Source organism: Salvelinus alpinus, chromosome 15 (assembly GCF_045679555.1).
Source record: "Salvelinus alpinus chromosome 15, SLU_Salpinus.1, whole genome shotgun sequence".
NCBI lineage: Eukaryota > Metazoa > Chordata > Actinopteri > Salmoniformes > Salmonidae > Salvelinus > Salvelinus alpinus.
Window position 1 is genome coordinate 10524243 of NC_092100.1, and position 18295 is coordinate 10542537.

Sequence of the window (18295 nt, forward strand, 5' to 3'; positions counted from 1 at the left end):
TTATAATTCAGTTAATTTATCGTGATATGGGTTTTTGTTCATATCGCCCATCCAAAGTAGGGCAACTGTCTGTCAAAGACCTTATAATTTATAGTAGCCATATAATGTCTTTGCATATTGTGACCAGGTTATTTATTGAATCAGGTTTCAGCTCTGACAGTTGCATCATATAAATTGCATAGTATTTTAATGATTGACATTGTCAAGCTGCCTACCTCTCAGAAATAAAGTTCTGTCCCTTTAAAAAAAGAAATACTTCTCCCCCCACTTTCTCTTTTCCTCAGCCCCCCCCCCCACACACACACACACACCCAGCCCTCTGCCTCATGCATCAGCTGTCTACATAACTGCTCTTCCTTGCAATATTTAGTCACTGAGTGTAGAGGAAGAACTAAAACCTCACACCGTCTCTGCTTACAGTCTATGCACTTAAGGACATATGTGGAAAACGCCTACTTCCTCTCCCACTTATCTACACTGAGAAAAAAAGGTAAAAGCTGAATGCATTTTACTGTCAATCCTGTTTTTTGTTGTGTGGATTTATGGCTTGAGAAATGTGTGTAGTAGGTAAGCCAGACAGATCAGTTGTGTGTGTTGCTTCAAGCAAGGTGTGGTGGGTGGGATGTGTGTGTGCGTATGTGTGTGTATTTATTTGTGTATTTGCGTGTGTGTGTGTGTGTGGTATCAAAGTCTGAGGTAATGCCTTGGTCTTATCGTGTGTCTTGAGCCTGGTGTGCACCAAAATGTCAAATCAAATTAATTGCGGGCTTATGCCTACTAATAAATTAGTAATCGGGTATCACAGGGTTTCGACTGTGAAGAGATGCGCAGTCCTTTTTGTATTATTATTTGATGACTAGAGAGGGCGGCCAAGTGGAAATATATATATTTTTTTATCTTGACAGTCAATAGAATCCAGAACAGTTACTGTCAATTCTGGAAACTGGAATGACCTTTTCCTAATTTCTGAAAAAGAGTTTGAACATTTCAGTGAGAGTTGAACATTTCAGAGAGAATTTTACATTTCAGAGAAAGTTGAACATTTCAGTGAGAACTGAACATTTCAGAGAAAGTTGAACATTTCAGTGAGTATTGAACATTTCAGAGAAAGTTGAACATTTCAGTGAGTATTGAATATTTCAGAGAAAGTTGAACATTTCAGTGAGAGCTGAACATTTCAGGACATTTCAGTGACTCAGGGCATTTCAGTGACTCAGGATATTTCGTAGGAAAAGTACAGCAGGTCAGCTCATGTCCTGTTTTTTTAATTTTATTGCATCCCTGTTTTGAGCAAGTCTAACTGGGAACCCCCTTGTGCTACACGCCTTTTCTCACTTCTTCTCACAGTCTCTTCAGCTTCCTCCTTAAAAACAAAGCAAAATACTCATGCAGTTTAAGAGGCTACTTCTCCTCAAATATGGTCTGTTGACTACTGTATATGGAAACACTGCTCTCTGCTCATAGGTTCTTCCACAAACATTGGAACCATTTCAAGTAGGGCACCAAAGCAACTTTCCAGAGTATGTGCCTGTGTTTATCCTGAGGCATATTAGACTACATCTGGTGATTACTTGGCCCATTGTAGACCACATCTGGTGATTACTTGGCCCAATGTAGACCACATCTGGTGATTACTTGGCCCAATGTAGACCACATCTGGTGATTACTTGGCCCAATGTAGACCACATCTGGTGATTACTTGGCCCATTGTAAACCACATCTGGTGATTACTTGGCCCAATGTAGACCACATCTGGTGATTACTTGGCCCAATGTAGACCACATCTGGTGATTACTTGGCCCAATGTAGACCACATCTGGTGATTACTTGGCCCATTGTAGACTACATCTGGTGGTTACTTGGCCCATTGTAGATTACATCTGGTGGTTACTTGGCCCATTGTAGACCACATATGGTGGTTACTTGACCCATTGTAGACTACATCTGGTGATTACTTGACCCATTGTAGACCACATCTGGTGGTTATTTGGCCTATTGTAGACTACATCTGGTGGTTACTTGACCCATTGTAGACCACATATGGTGGTTACTTGGCCCATTGTAGACTACATCTGGTGATTACTTGACCCATTGTAGACCACATCTGGTGGTTATTTGGCCTATTGTAGACTACATCTGGTGGTTACTTGACCCATTGTAGACCACATATGGTGGTTACTTGGCCCATTGTAGACTACATCTGGTGATTACTTGGCCCATTGTAGACCACATCTGGTGATTACTTGGCCCAATGTAGACCACATCTGGTGATTACTTGGCCCAATGTAGACTACATCTGGTGATTACTTGACCCATTGTAGACCACATCTGGTGGTTATTTGGCCTATTGTAGACTACATCTGGTGGTTACTTGACCCATTGTAGACCACATCTGGTGATTACTTGGCCCAATGAAGACTTGAATCTTCAACAAAAAGGGTCAGATGACAATTAGGGTAAAGAAAAAATGTATCTATTGAAGCTCCCTCTGAGGAGCTTGTATACTACATCTGGTGGTTACTTGGCCCATTGTAGACTACATCTGGTGGTTACTTGGCCCATTGTAGATTACATCTGGTGGATACTTGGCCCATTGTAGACTACATATGGTGATTACTTGGCCCATTGTAGACTACATCTGGTGGTTACTTGGCCCATTGTAGACTACATCTGGTGGTTACTTTGCCCATTGTAGACTACATCTGGTGGTTACTTGGCCCATTGTAGATTACATATGGTGGTTACTTGGCCCATTGTAGACTACATCTGGTGATTAGATTACTTGGCCCATTGTAGACTACATCTGGTGGATACTTGGTCCATCGTAGACTACATCTGGTGATTACTTGGCCCATTGTAAACTACATCTGGTGGTTACTTGGCCCATTATAGACCACATCTTGTGGTTACTTGGCCAATTGTAGACCACATCTGGTGGATATTTGGCCCATTATAGACCACATCTTGTGGTTACTTGGCCCATTGTAGACCACATCTGGTGGTTACTTGGCCCATTGTAGACCACATCTGGTGGTTACTTGGCCCATTGTAGACCACATATGGTGGTTACTTGGCCCATTGTAGACCACATCTGGTGGTTACTTGGCCCATTGTAGACCACATCTGGTGGTTACTTGGCCCATTGTAGACCACATCTGGTGGTTACTTGGCCCATTATAGACCACATATGGTAATTACTTGGCCCGTTCCATCTGTATACTGAGTTGCACTATCACTATCTGTGTCACGCTTCTTGAGTGTGTGACTTCGACACTGCACGAGAGGCATTATCACAGAAATGACGAGGACACTTCAGAAAGCTGCCACTGTGTCTCTTATGGGCCAACAATAGCACAGAGATAAGACCAGAACCTTCCATGGGAACATAGTAGTTACACTCTATAACATTTTCAAGATATTGCGATTGATGATTTGTTTTGGAAAACAGCAGTGTGTCCCTCTGAAATGGGTTAGAGGGTTTATCAGGTTTGGGATAGGGAGCAAGGTTGATCTATCTTATTGTCTTTGCAGTTACATAGACTGAGTTTCAGTGAGTATACACAGTATACACACACAATATCATTTTGTACATTCCCATGTAGAAATACAGCTAACAGAGCAGGTTCATATAAAAAAAAGACCAGTGTATAGATCAGCAATGAGCACATAGAAACCTAGACCAGCCATCTCAAAACCATGGATGTCAAATTATATAAATTATAAAGCATTTATTTTACAGTTCACCAGATGGTTGCTGAATAGTTGTTCCAAATGGCTTATTTTAAATGGGTCAGGCCACGCCAGGGCGGTGAAAGCATGTGGAACGCTGGGCGTATCAACATCTATTCTCCTCCACAGATGGAGAGTTGCAGAGAGGGAGGTACTGGACATATTTTAAGTCACTTCAGCGCTCTTCAAGAGGGCCTTTTCCCCCCTTTTTTTTAATGATCCATTATGCATAGAAGCTCTGGCTCTCCCTAGTATTTCACCTACCTACTTGACGTCATTTGCCATTTATGAGGGTTGCCCGGGCAACATCCATCCTCCCCGGGAGATATGTCTGGTGGACAAGACAGGGTTTACTCTTTGTACATGTTTTAATTGCCTTTGATACAGTGGTCATAATACATGTAGGCCATTGAAGTACATCAGGGCATGAAGAAAAAAACATGGGAATGCACATAAAAATAGCATATTAAAAGCTGTTCTGGCATGATATCTCAATAGTGCTTCTCATCTCATCCTAACATGATATCTCGTTAGTGCTTCTCATCTCATCCTAACGTGATATCTCGTTAGTGCTTCTCATCTCATCCTAACGTGATATCTCGTTAGTGCTTCTCATCTCATCCTAACATGATATCTCATCCTAACTTCATATCTCATTAGTGCTTCTTATCTTATCCTAACTTGGGCACCTAGCAGAGGAGGCTGGTGGGATAGGAGGACATGCTCATTGTAATGTCTGGAATGGAATAAATGGAACGGAGGCAAAACGTGGTTTCCATATATTTGATGTGTTTATACCGTTCTATTTATTCCATTCCAGTCATTAAAATAGGAGTCATTACAACATGCTCATTGTAATGTCTGGAATGGAATTAATGGAACAGAGTCAAAACGTGGTTTCCATATGTTTGATGTGTTTATACCGTTCTATTTATTCCATTCCAGTCATTACAATGAGCCCGTACTTCTATAGCTCTTCCCACCAGCCGTCCTCTGGCACCTAGCTACATATTGTGTTAATGGCTGTTTTGGAGCAGTCCTCCAAGGGTATTATGCGCCTTAAAGTGGTAGTAATGTAGTTCAACATGAGATGATGTGATCTGGTATTATTGCTTGTTGCAGGCGATTAAGGCCAGACACCACACCCTAATAGGGTAATTTCTCCCCTTAATCATATCACAATCAACTTACAGTGCATTCAGAAAGTATTCAGGCTCCTTCCCTTTTTCCACATTTTGTTACGTTACAGAATTATTCTACAATTGATTAAATAAAAAAATTTCCCTCAGCAATCTACACACAATATCCCATAATGACAAAGTGAAAACAGGTTTACATTTTTTTTTGTAAATGTATTAAATATTAAAAACAGAAATACCTTATTTACATAAGTATTTAGACCCTTTGCTATGAGACTCAAAATTGAGCTCAGGTGCATCCTGTTTCCATTGATCATCCTTGAGATGTTTCTACAACTTGATTGGAGTCCACCTGTGGTAAATTCAATTGATTGGACATGATTTGGAAAGTCACACACCTGTCTATATAAGGTCCCACAGTTGACAATGCATGTCAGAGCAAAAACCAAGCCATGAGGTCGAAGGAAATGTCCGTAGAGCTCCGAGACAGGATTGTGTCGAGGCACAGATCTGGGGCAGGGTAGCAAAAAATGTCTGCAGCATTGAAGGTCCCCAAAAACACAGTGGCCTCCATCATTCTTAAATGGAAGAAGTTTGGAACCACCAAAACTCTTCCGAGAGTTGGCTGCCTGGCCAAACTGAGCAATCGGGGGAGAAGGGCCTTTGTCAGGGAGGTGACCAAGAACCCGATGGTCACTCTGACAGAGCTCCAGAGTTCCTCTGAGGAGATGGGAGAACTTTCCAGAAGGACAACCATCTCTGCAGCACACCACCAATTAGGACTTTATGTTAGAGTGCTCAGACGGAAGCCACTCCTCGGTAAAAGGCACATGACAGCCGCTTGGAGTTTGCCAAAAGGCATCTAAAGGACTCTCAGACCATGAGAAACAAGATTCTCTGGTCTGTTGAAACCAAGATTGAACTCTATGGCCTGAATGCCAAGTGTCACGTCTGGAGGAAACCTGGCACCATCCCTACGGTGAAGCATGATGGTGGCAGAGGTTTTTCGGTGGCAGGGACCAGTCAGGATCGAGGGAAAGATGAACGCTGCAAAGTACAGAGAGATCCTTGATGAAAACCTGGGGCGAAGGTTCACCTTCCAACAGGACAACGACCCTAAGCACAGATCCAAGACAACACAGGAGTGGCTTCGGGACAAGTCTCTGAATGTCCTTGAGTGGCCCAGCCAGAGCCTGGACTTGAACCTGATCGAACATCTCTGGAGAGATCTGAAAATAGCTGTGCAGCAACACTCCCCATCCAACCTGACAGAGCTTGAGAGGATCTGCAGAGAAGAATGGGAGCAATTCCTCAAATACAGGTGGGCCAAGCTTGTAGCTTCATACCCAAGAAGACTCGACGCTGTAATCACTGCCAAAGGCGATTCAACAAAGTACTGAGTAAAAGGTCTGAATACTTATGTAGATGTGATATTTCAGTGTTTTTTATTTGTAATACATTTGCAAAAATGTCTAAAAACCTGTTTTTGCTTTGTCATTATGGGGTATTGTGTGTAGATTGATGAGGGGGAAAAAGCAATTAAATAAATTTTAGAACAAGGCTGTAATGTAACAAAATGTTGAAAAAGTGAAAGTGGTCTGAATACTTTCCGAATGCACTGTAAGCCAGTTGAATGTAGGCACAAATAGAAAAATAGGAAATATTTTATTAAAATATGCAACTGAGGCGATATCCAATTAAATATTCAAAAAATGTCATATTATGCCCCCCCAAAAAATTGGGACACTGGATGAAGTCCGCCTAAATATTTTGTTTTCGTTTTGTTAAGACACTCTAACTTGTCCAGAGCAGATGAATTCTTCTTTCATCTTTCTATCTGTAAAATATTAGACATGTACTTTAAATGCAAATCGAAATTATTGATCTAAGTCCACTTTAAAGTGGATAAAATTTAAATTAAAATGTTGATGACAGTTGTATGATGAACTAAAGAAAATATACATTTCCATGAAGTTTTTGAAATGTTTATGTTAACTTTTTGAAAATACTAATATTAATGGACCAAAACACAAACAAACCTCAAAATGTATAGGTAGATGCAAAAATGTAATTTCAGCCTGTGAAGCCTGGCCTTAATTAGCAATAGCGTGTGTGTTATTATTGTATATTGTGTTTATTTTATTAAAGTAGGCCGTGGCTACTTCTTTTACCTACACTACAGTTTTTACCATATGTCAATGAGCTCTAGCAAGCAAGAGGAACTTTTTAAATTAAGGATATCAATGCATCATCTTTATCAGATACAGTATTTCAGCAAGCCGAATTCCCCAGTTTCTCCTAAGTGTTTATGAAGTGTTACTGTATCTGTCAATCATGGCTGGAAGACAATAGAGATATACTGTACAGGCAGGGTACCTGGTTCAGGACTCTGAGACTATGTATAGCTTCTGCTGCATCTTTTTGTCAGGACACCAAGTTATTGATGTTCTATTTTTACAGTGTCAATTCGCTCCCTCCCTCTCCTTTTGGTTGCCAAGCAATCGACCAAGGGACCTGATTGGAGAATGATGTGCTGCTTGCTGGACATCTTGACTCTGATTTCAGTTGGCTAATAAACTCCTTTAATAGTGGGTGGATGATACCCACAAGATGGTTGGGGGTTTGATGTGATCTAAGATGTTAAATGCCATTGCTATTTCACCCTTTCACATCTGTTGGATGAAGCAACTACCAAGCATGAGAGAAATACATCCACTGGGAGGCATTTCAGTTTACTGACTTGATACAGATGTCAGATCTTCTTTTTACAATTATTATCATAGCAAAATAATCCTGCAGCAACAGGATTGTAATGTTTTAGTCCAAAATGTTGCTTGATAGGTAGTTAGGCTGTTATGGTGCATTCAGAAAGTATTCAGACATCTTCCACTTTTTTCACATTTTGTTACGTTACAGAATTATTCTAAAATTGATTAAATTGTTTCCCCCCCTCATCAATCTACACACAATAACCCCATAATGACAAAACAAAAGCACGTTTTTAGAAATTTTAGCAAATTTATCACGAATAAAAACACTGAAATATCACATTTACATAAGTATTCAGACCCTTTACTCAGTACTTTGTTGAAGTACCTTTGGCAGCGATTACAGCCTCGGGTCTTTTTGGGTATGATGCTGCAAGCATGGCACACCTGCATTTGGACCGGGACTCAAACCCGAGTTCAGTGACTGTCAAACCAACACTTTTACTATTACACCAAGAGTTACGAACCCCTTGATGAGGTCGCTAGGTGATGTGTTAAAAGGATAGTTCACCCAAATTCCAAAATTACATTTTGTTTTCCTTACCCTGTAAGCAGTCTACGGACAAGGTATGACAGCAATCTATGCTTTGGTTTCCAAATGCATTTGTGGCACAAATCCCCATTCAAGTCATGGGACCGATTATAAGCATTTTTGGCACATCACAATCAATTTGAGTTACTTTTAGATGATTTGGACATAATAACGCAAAAAATAATAATATCGGTCCCATGACTTGAATGGGATTTGTGCCACAAATGCTAAAAAAATCATTAGGTGTTGGGTTAAGGTCGCTACAATATCATACACTCTTAGAATTAGTGGTGACTCTAGGAACCCTGGAGATCCTCAAGGAACCATTGCTAGTCAATGGTTCCTATTTGAACCTTCGGTTAGTTGAGAGGTTCTTGGAGGAACCTTTAACGTTTCAAAGGGTTCATGGAGGAACCCTGGACTGGAGGTGTGGCTTAGTAGGGGCGTGGCATTGATTTCGATCTTTTTAGGCCACCCGTGGGCATAAATGTCATTCCTGTTCATCTGTTATGTTGTATTGTCATCACAATGTTCATGTTCCAAACATATAGAAGTGACTTTTTCGAGCTTCACAATCAATTTTGGATGATTTGGATGTGTGAAAAATGTTAATATTGTCACAAATGCTGAAATGTTAGAATGTGGAAACTGTGCCTATGCGGAGTCAGACGAAAACGTCAACATCCAGTTTTCAGCGATACAGTATTTTCAACCTAACGTCAATTTGGAAATTGCTCCCAAGGATGAACCAGACTTGTAGAGGTCTACAATTTTTTTTCTGAGGTCTTGGCTGATTTATTTTGATTTTCCCATGATGTAAAGCAAAGAGGCACTGAGTTTGAAGGTAGGCCTTGAAATACATCCACAGGTACACCTCCAATTGACTCAAATTATGTCAATTAGCCTAACAGAAGCTTCTAAAGCCATGACATCATTTTCTGGAATTTTCCAAGCTGTTTAAAGGCACAGTCAACTTAGTGTATGTGAACTTCTGACCCACTGGAATTGTGATACAGTGAATTATAAGTGAAATAATCTGTCTGTAAACAATTGTTGGAAAAATGACTTGTGTCAAGCACAAAGTAGATGTACTAACCGACTTGCCAAAACTATAAGTTGTTAACAAGACATATGTGGAGTGGTTGAAAAACAAGTTTTAATAACTCCAACCTAAGTGTATGTAATCTTCCGACTTCAACTGTACATAGACTTGGAATCACTGGCCACTTTAATAATGGAACACTAGTCACTTTAATAATGTTTACATACTGGTTTACTCATCTCATATGTATATACTGTATTTTATTCTACTGTATTTTAGTCAATGCCACTCGGATCTAATATTTATATATATTTTCATTCCATTATTTTAGATTTGTGTGTATTGTTAGATACCACTGTACTGTTGGAGCTAGGAACACAAGCATTTTGCTACACCCGCAATAACATCTGCTAAATATGTGTGAACAATAACATTTTATTTTATAAGCTTAATTCAACTGTCATACCACATCAGAACCAATAATATCAACTTATTTTACTCCAACGTTTGTAAACAAAGTAAATGTAAACAAACACTGCATAGATTCAAAACATAAAAATTATAATTTTGATATCATGGATGCTCAGTCCTCACATCCATAGCTGTTATTAATTTGAGAGTGGTTACATTTCTCCAACCTCATACCCCAGCTTTTTACCTTTAACAGGAGCGGGGACCAGCTTTGATATTGTTTCAACTGCTGATTGACGTTTTAAGTAAACACTGAATTACGTTGGAATTTCGTGATAGTAAAGCACTCTGCCGCCCCTCTTACTGCACACTTCCCTTCCCAATCCACTGTGTGGCTCGAGAGCCACAGCTGTAACCGATACAACATGATGAAGGAATAATAAATGCAGTCGGAGGTTAAAGCTCCGTCAACATTTTATAACAATATCAAATGTGTCCAGACCTCTGGAATAGCTTTTCACGCACATCATCGTAACTATTTGTTTCTTGTACTCCGTTCTTTCCTTTTATTGAGGGAGCTGACAGACAATACCATTTCCTGTGGGTAAAACAAAGCTATTGCGACACGATTGATTTGCTCATTCTTGTACAAGAAAAAGGACACTTAAGTAAGTAGAGCAAACTCACTGAAATACATGTAAAAATTGTCTTATGAATAGGTTTGAACATGTTTTAGGAATAAGTCAAATTAAAATACACGACATCTCTGTGAGTGCACCCCTCGGCGCACTGTTGCCATGTTCCCAGTTTCCTCATGGGTGTGGTGATTAGATTGGTTGGTGAACATTCTGTCAAATCCTGACCGAGTTGCGCGAGTCCCTGGCCCTTTAAATCAGTTAAATTGTCTTAAAATTAATACCGCTATCTTGACATTTCTTTCACAACCGAGACCATGTTTGGCATTTGAAAACGGACTTTTGTGACACTGATTGGAACGACGTGGACAGTCCCCCCCCCAAAAAAATCAAGTTTCAGGTAATAACGTGTGCTTAGCGAGCTGAACCTCTTGGCATTTTCTTGCTTTTATTTCCTGCTTTGGGTACACCCTATACCATAGGGTTTGATGTCGGCCTTTGTTTTGCATTGAGGTTGCAAAACATTAAGAGATGAATTGATACATTAAAACCCCCATGTATTGAATAGTGTTCATCATAATAGCTACTTATATCTCTTTCAAGGCTTACTGTTTTTCTCACCGAAGCTTTTATTGGTGATAATACGGTGTTATCGAAACGCGGCCTTGCACGTCTGACGGACATAAACGACCTACGGTAGGCTATAGACGAATAGACTATATTCACGAATATAATAACGAAGCCTCATTCAGATATGTAAGAGCAAGATACCGGTGGTATTTCTTTAAAAAAAATTACAATCGATTATAGATGACTTTCTGTTCATTTGAGCGGCAACTTGTAGCAACCCTGCTAATGTAACGGGGCGCATATATTGCTTAATTTGCTGCATATTTTGTCTTGAAAATACCTTCTACGATCATTGATATGGGTTTGGCGATATAAAATATCTCTATTTCATTTTGTCAAAGCAACACGTGTTCAAGAATCTGTCAGAACAGAGAAGAACCTCCCAGTTCAGTGTTGGATTGGTGCTGTTACAACGTAACAATATTGTAACATAGTTGGAACTTTCATATATCCTATATCTCTGATTGTATCCACAGTCCTCATTAAAATGATAGCCATTTTCCTATAGTTTTTTACAATACGCCTGTGGTCTAGTCTTGTAACTAGTGCACTGTTTGTTTTTTGCTGTAGTTATTGTTTATACAGTACATCTGCAGTATGATACAGTTTAAAACAACATCCTGACATGACATGTTTAATAAGGCCTCAAACCAGACCAGTTGAGGTAATGCAGTGTTGTAAACAGCATGCTGTTATCATTGTATGTAAACTTTGACCTGTAATAGAACAGTAATACAACGACAATATATCATCACTCAATGCCTAGGTTTACCTCCACTGTATTCACATCCTACCATACCTTTGTCTGTACATTATACCTTGAAGCTATTTTATCGCCCCCAGAAACCTGCTCCTTTTACTCTCTGTTCGGGACGTCCTAGATGACCAATTCTCATAGCTTTTAGCCGTACTCATATCCTACTCCTCCTCTGTTCCTCTGGTGATGTAGAGGTGAATCCAGGCCCTGCAGTGCCTAGCTCCACTCCTATTCCCCAGGCGCTCTCTTTTGATGACTTCTGTAACTGTAATAGCCTTGGTTTCATGCATGTTAACATTAGAAGCCTCCTCCCTAAGTTTGTTTTATTCACTGCTTTAGCACACTCTGCCAACCCGGATGTCCTAGCTGTGTCTGAATCCTGGCTTAGGAAGACCACCAAAAACTCTGAAATCTCCATCCCTAACTACAACATTTTCAGACAAGATAGAACGGCCAAAGGGGGCGGTGTTGCAATCTACTGCAGAGATAGCCTGCAGAGTTCTGTCCTACGATCCAGGTCTGTACCCAAACAATTTGAACTTCTACTTTTAAAAATCCACCTCTCTAAAAACAAGTCTCTCACCGTTGCCGCCGTTGCCGCTGTGCTCTGGACACCATATGTGAACTGATTGCCCTCCATCTATCTTCAGAGCTCGTGCTGCTAGGTGACCTAAACTGGGACATGTTTAACACCCCAGCCATCATAGGATGCCCATTGAGGGCATCCTATGAGGATGCCCTCAATCTCACACAAATTATCAATGAACCTACCAGGTACCACCCCAAAGCCTGTAAACACAGGCATCCTCATAGATATCATCCTAACCAACTTGCCCTCTAAATACACCTCTGCTGTTTTCAACCAAGATCTCAGCGATCACTGCCTCATTGCCTGCATCCGTAATGGGTCAGCGGTCAAACGACCTCCACTCATCACTGTCAAATGCTCCCCGAAACACTTCAGCGAGCAGGCCTTTATAATCGACCTGGCCCGGGTATCCTGGAAGGATATTTACCTCATCCCGTCAGTAGAGGATGCCTGTTGTTTAAAAAAAAAAATGCCTTCCTCACCATCTTAAATAAGCATGCCCCATTCAAGAAATTTAGAACCAGGAACAGATATTGCCCGTGGTTCTCTCCAAATCTGACTGTCCTTAACCAACACAAAAACATCCTATGGCGTTCTGCATTAGCATCGAACAGCCCCCGTGATATGCAACTTTTCAGGGAAGTTAGAAACCAATATACACAAGCAGTTAGAAAAGCCAAGGCTAGCTTTTTCAAGCAGAAATTTGCTTCCTGCAACACAAACTCAAAAAAGTTATGGGACACTGTAAAGTACATGGAGAATAAGAACACCTCCTCCCAGCTGCCCACTGCACTGAAGATAGGTAACTCTGTCACCACCGATAAATCCACTATAATTGAGAATTTCAATTAGCAATTTTCTACGGCTGGCAATGCTTTCCACCTGGCTACCCCTACCCCGGTCAACAGCACTGCATCCCCACAGCAACTCGCCCAAGCCTTCCCCATTTCTCCTTCTCCCAAATCCAGTCAGCTGATGTTCTGAAAGAGCTGCAAAATCTGGACCCCTACAAATCAGCCGGGCTAGACAATCTGGACCCTTTCTAAAATTATCTGCAGAAATTGTTGCAACCCCTATTACTAGCCTGTTCAACCTCTCTTTCGTGTCGTCTGAGATTCCCAAAGATTGGAAAGCAGCTGTGGAAGAGGGGGAGACACTCTTGACCCAAACTGCTACAGACCTATATCTATCCTACCCTGCCTTTCTAAGGTCTTCAAAAGCCAAGTCAACAAACAGATTACCGACCATTTCGAATCCCACTGCACCTTCTCCGTTATGCAATCTGGTTTCAGAGCTGGTCATGGGTGCACCTCAGCCACGCTCAAGGTCCTAAACGATATCTTTAACCGCCATCGATAAGAAACAATACTGTGCAGCCGTATTCATTGACCTGGCCAAGGCAATCACCACATCCTCATCGGCAGACTCAATAGCCTTGGTTTCTCAAATGATTGCCTCGCCTGGTTCACCAACTACTTCTCTGATAGAGTTCAGTGTGTAAAATTGGAGGGCCTGTTGTCCGGGCCTCTGGCAGTCTCTATGGGGGTGCCACAGGGTTCAATTCTTGGGCCAACTCTCTTCTCTGTATACATCAATGATGTCGCTCTTGCTGCTGGTGAGTCTCTGATCCACCTCTACGCAGACGACACCATTCTGTATACTTCTGGCCCTTCTTTGGACACTGTGTTAACAACCCTCCAGACGAGCTTCAATGCCATACAACTCTCCTTCTGTGGCCTCCAACTGCTCTTAAATACAAGTAAAACTAAATGCATGCTCTTCAACCGATTTGCCGCCTGCACCTGCCCGCCCGTCCAACATCACTACTCTGGACGGTTCTGACTTAGAATATGTGGACAACTACAAATACCTAGGTGTCTGGTTAGACTGTAAACTCTCTTTCCAGACTCACATCAAACATCTCCAATCCAAAGTTAAATCTAGAATTGGCTCCCTATTTCGCAACAAAGCATCCTTCACTCATGCTGCCAAACATACCCTCGTTAAACTGACCATCCTACCGATCCTCGACTTCGGCGATGTCATTTACAAAATAGCCTCCAATACCCTACTCAATACATTGGATGCAGTCTATCACAGTGCCATCCGTTTTGTCACCAAAGCCCCATATACTACCCACCACTGCGACCTGTACGCTCTCGTTGGCTGGCCCTCGCTTCATACTCGTTGCCAAACCCACTGGCTCCAGGTCATCTACAAGACCCTGCTAGGTAAAGTCCCCCCTTATCTCAGCTCGCTGGTCACCATAGCAGCACCCACCTGTAACACGCGCTCCAGCAGGTATATCTCTCTGGTCACCCCCAAAGCCAATTCCTCCTTTGGCCGCCTCTCCTTCCAGTTCTCTGCTGCCAATGACTGGAACGAACTACAAAAATCTCTGAAACTGGAAACGCTTATCTCCCTCACTAGCTTTAAGCACCAGCTGTCAGAGCAGCTCACAGATTACTGCACCTGTACATAGCCCATCTATAATTTAGCCCAAACAACTACCTCTCCCCCTACTGTATTTATTTATTTTGCTCCTTTGCACCCCATTATTTCTATCTCTACTTTGCACATTCTTCCACTGCAAATCTACCATTCCAGTGTTTTACTTCTATATTGTATTTACTGCGCCACCATGGCCTTTTTCTTTTGCCTTTACCTCCCTTATCTCACCTCATTTGCTCACATTGTATATAGACTTATTTTTCTACTGTATTATTGACTGTATGTTTGTTTTACTCCATATGTAACTCTGTGTTGTGTATGTGTCGAACTGCTTTGCTTTCTTGGCCAGGTCGCAATTGTAAATGAGAACTTGTTCTCAACTTGCCTACCTGGTTAAATAAAGGTGAAATATAAAAAATAAATACTGTAGCTGTTTGTGAACGGGTTGGCAATAGAACAAAAACATGCTGGGTATGTTTTAGTAAGGTTTATCTTGTTACAGTGGCTTTGTGATAAGTGGCAAATTATTTATTAGAGAAGATATGAAGATCATGATTGATATGCATCTATCATATACTGCATGCATTTCCTTATGTCTGCACTTGAGCCGTGTAAATACTCAGGCTAATTATTTCACGGACAAGCTATCTGGGCAGTTAATTTGCGTGATATAATTCTCCAGATGTTTGGAATAGTCATTCTGGGAAGTGAACAAGTTGTCACCTGGTAGGGCTTCCAAGTCTCCTTTCGTCTTCACACAGGTTTAGGTCATGTCCACCTCTTGGCAACTATGCATCACCCTATTGGAGATAGCTCCCGAGTAGCGCAGTGGTCTAAGGCACTGCATCTCAGTGCTAGATGTGTCACTACAGTCCCTGGTTCGAATCCAGGCTGTATCACATCCGGCCGTGATTGGGAGTCCCATAGGGCGGCGAACAATTGGCCCAGCGTCATCTGTGTTTGGCCGGGGTAGGCCGTCATTGTAAATAAGAATTTGTTGCCTAGTAATTTTTTTTTTTTTTTTAACTGCGCATAGGCATGTACACACCAGTCATCCCAAAACCACCACACCCACACACACACACACACACACACACACACACACACACACACACACACACACACAATGTTGTTTAATTCCCCCAAGACTGATATTTCATACTCACATCACACTCTGTCATAGTGGGACGTGACCAATATCTACCACTCCAAACATTCACAATAACATTCTTACAAACATGGCTTTTGACCGACCTGTTACAGTGGTTTAACACGAAATTACACACATATCAGATCAAACCCATTCGTTACACATTAATAAGTCCTATTGAGCCAGCAATACCTATTCACCAGAGACAATGTTACTTTGAAAATCAATCTTCAATTTAAAGCTGGATACATTTAGGGCTGGCACAATTACCGTATAACTTTGTAACTGACGGTTATGAATGAAGACCGTAAGACCGTCATGAAAATAAAATATTGGTCATAACGTAATAATAAAATGTTTTTTTTTAAATGTATATATCATTAGATTTTTTTTTTGGGGGGTGGAACGAACAGCTGACTGAAGACGGGGCAGCCTGGCATTGGTGTGGTTGTTTCTGTGGTAGTGGACTCTTACCGTGATTCAACTTTGTTGCTCCTTTGCTGAAACAAGCAAGGTGTCGTAGCAAACAATCTACATGCCATGCTAATGTAGAAGTGGTCATTTCAAGTAATGTTAGAGGTAGACTCAGCAAAATGACCTTGCCACGAGCAGCGCCGCAGATACTGAGATGAGCGAGATGCAAGACTTTGCTCCCACACAGTCACACGCAGTATCTGCCATGTATATTGGGTTTGCTTTGCGCTGTTAGAGCATGGTAGGTTCAGGACCAAAACAGCTGAGAAGTTTAGCCGAGCCTTGCACTACAAAGGTCTTCATTTTTGTGTGACCCACTATGCTGGTTGCTTTCTGCATTTACGTCATATCGCTGAGTCTACCTTTTAACTGATGTGGCTCTGTAATGTCAGTTGAGTTTCATCAACAACAAAAAAAAATCCCGACACATATTGATGGGTACTCTTCCTGCTTTTACTTCCTGCTTTGACTTCCTGCTTTGCTCCTATGGGTACACTCGCAATGGCCGCCAGTCCACCCATTATGCCATCATTGACTATCTCTATGTAGCACATGCAGTCAGGAGAGAAGGAGAGTGGAAAATGTGCATCTTAAATAAATAATTTCCATATATAATGTGCAAAGCTGTCAAGGCAAAAGGGTGGCTACTTTGAAGAATCTCAAATATAAAATATTTTGATTTGTTAAACACTTTTTTTTGGTTACTACATGATTCCATATGTGTTTTTTCATAAATTTGATGTCTTCACTATTATTCTACAATGTAGAAAATAGTCAAAATAAAGAAATACCCTGGAATTGAGTGCTGGCCTTGTAGGCAGAGTTCCTCTGTCCAGTGTCTGTGTTCTTTTGCCCATCTTAATCTTTTCTTTTTATTGGCCAGTCTGAGATATGGCTTTTTCTTTGCAACTCTGCCTTAAAGGCCAGCATCCCGGAGTCGCCTCTTCAGTGTTGGCGTTGAGACTGGTGTTTTGCAGGTTCTATTTAATGAAGCTGCCAGTTGAGTACTTGTGAGGCGTCTGTTTCTCAAACTAGACACTAATGTACTTGTCCTCTTGCTCAGTTGTGCACCGGGGCCTCCCACTCTTTATATTCTGGTTAGAGCCAGTTTGCGCTGTTCTGTGAAGGGAATAGTACAGCGTTGTACGAGATCTTCAGTTTCTTGGTAATTTCTCGCATGGAATAGCCTTCATTTCTCAGAACAAGAACATACTGACGAGTTTCAGAAGAAAGTTCTTTGTTTCTGGCCATTTTGAGCCTGTAATCGAACCCACAAATGCTGATACTCCAGATACTCAACTAGTCTAAAGAAGGCCAGTTTTATTGCTTCTTTAATCAGGACAACAGTTTTCAGTTGTGCTAACATAATTGCAAACGTGTTTTCTAGTTGTCAATTAGCCTTTTAAAATGATAAACTTGAATTACCTAACACAACGTGCCATTGGAACACAGGAGTGATGGTTGCTGATAATGAGCCTCTGTACGCTATGTAGATATTCCATAAAAAATCAGCTGTTTCCAGCTACAATAGTCATTTACAACATTAACAATGTCAACACTGTATTTCTGATCAATTTGATGTAATTTTAATGGACCAAAAATTTGCTTTTCTTTCAAAAACAACATTTCTAAGTAACCCCAAACTTTTGAGCAGTAGTGTATTTATTATTATTTTAATTTTGGGGGGGGTGCTATTTGAATGGTTACGGGGACTGCGGTCATTTGGCTGGCCAATAACTCATCCAAAATTCCATGACCATCACAGCCCTAGATAATACTAAACCATGATAATCCTTAGGATTAGGTTACAGTCAAGTCTAACATTGTGACCTACTCAGGAGAGGTGAAGTTAGTGGCCTTGTGACCGACCGTAAGAGGGTTTGGGTGAGACACACAGACAATACTCCCAATAGAGCCCTTTTCGAGTGATGCGTGCACGTCCCGACATCAAAGGTTCTCTAGCAGGATAGCTAACGCTGACGTCGGGA

The 18295-nt window shown here is 41.2% G+C and overlaps 1 protein-coding gene across 7 annotated transcripts in view; it reads left to right on the forward strand.

Moving 5' to 3' along the window:
• Positions 1-361: 361 nt before the first annotated feature.
• Positions 362-18295, forward strand: part of LOC139539479 (guanine nucleotide-binding protein subunit beta-4-like) — a 33218-nt gene continuing 15284 nt past the window's right edge. Inside the window, exons 1-2 of one of the 7 annotated variants that reach the window (XM_071342459.1) lie at positions 10458-10656; positions 11983-12160. The gene's annotated coding sequence lies outside the window, so the exon portion shown is untranslated. Of the gene's footprint in view, positions 491-10452; positions 10657-10852; positions 10953-11982; positions 12161-18295 lie in introns of those variants that run through there. The other 6 variants (XM_071342461.1, XM_071342466.1, XM_071342460.1 and 3 more) reach the window with 6 other exon arrangements.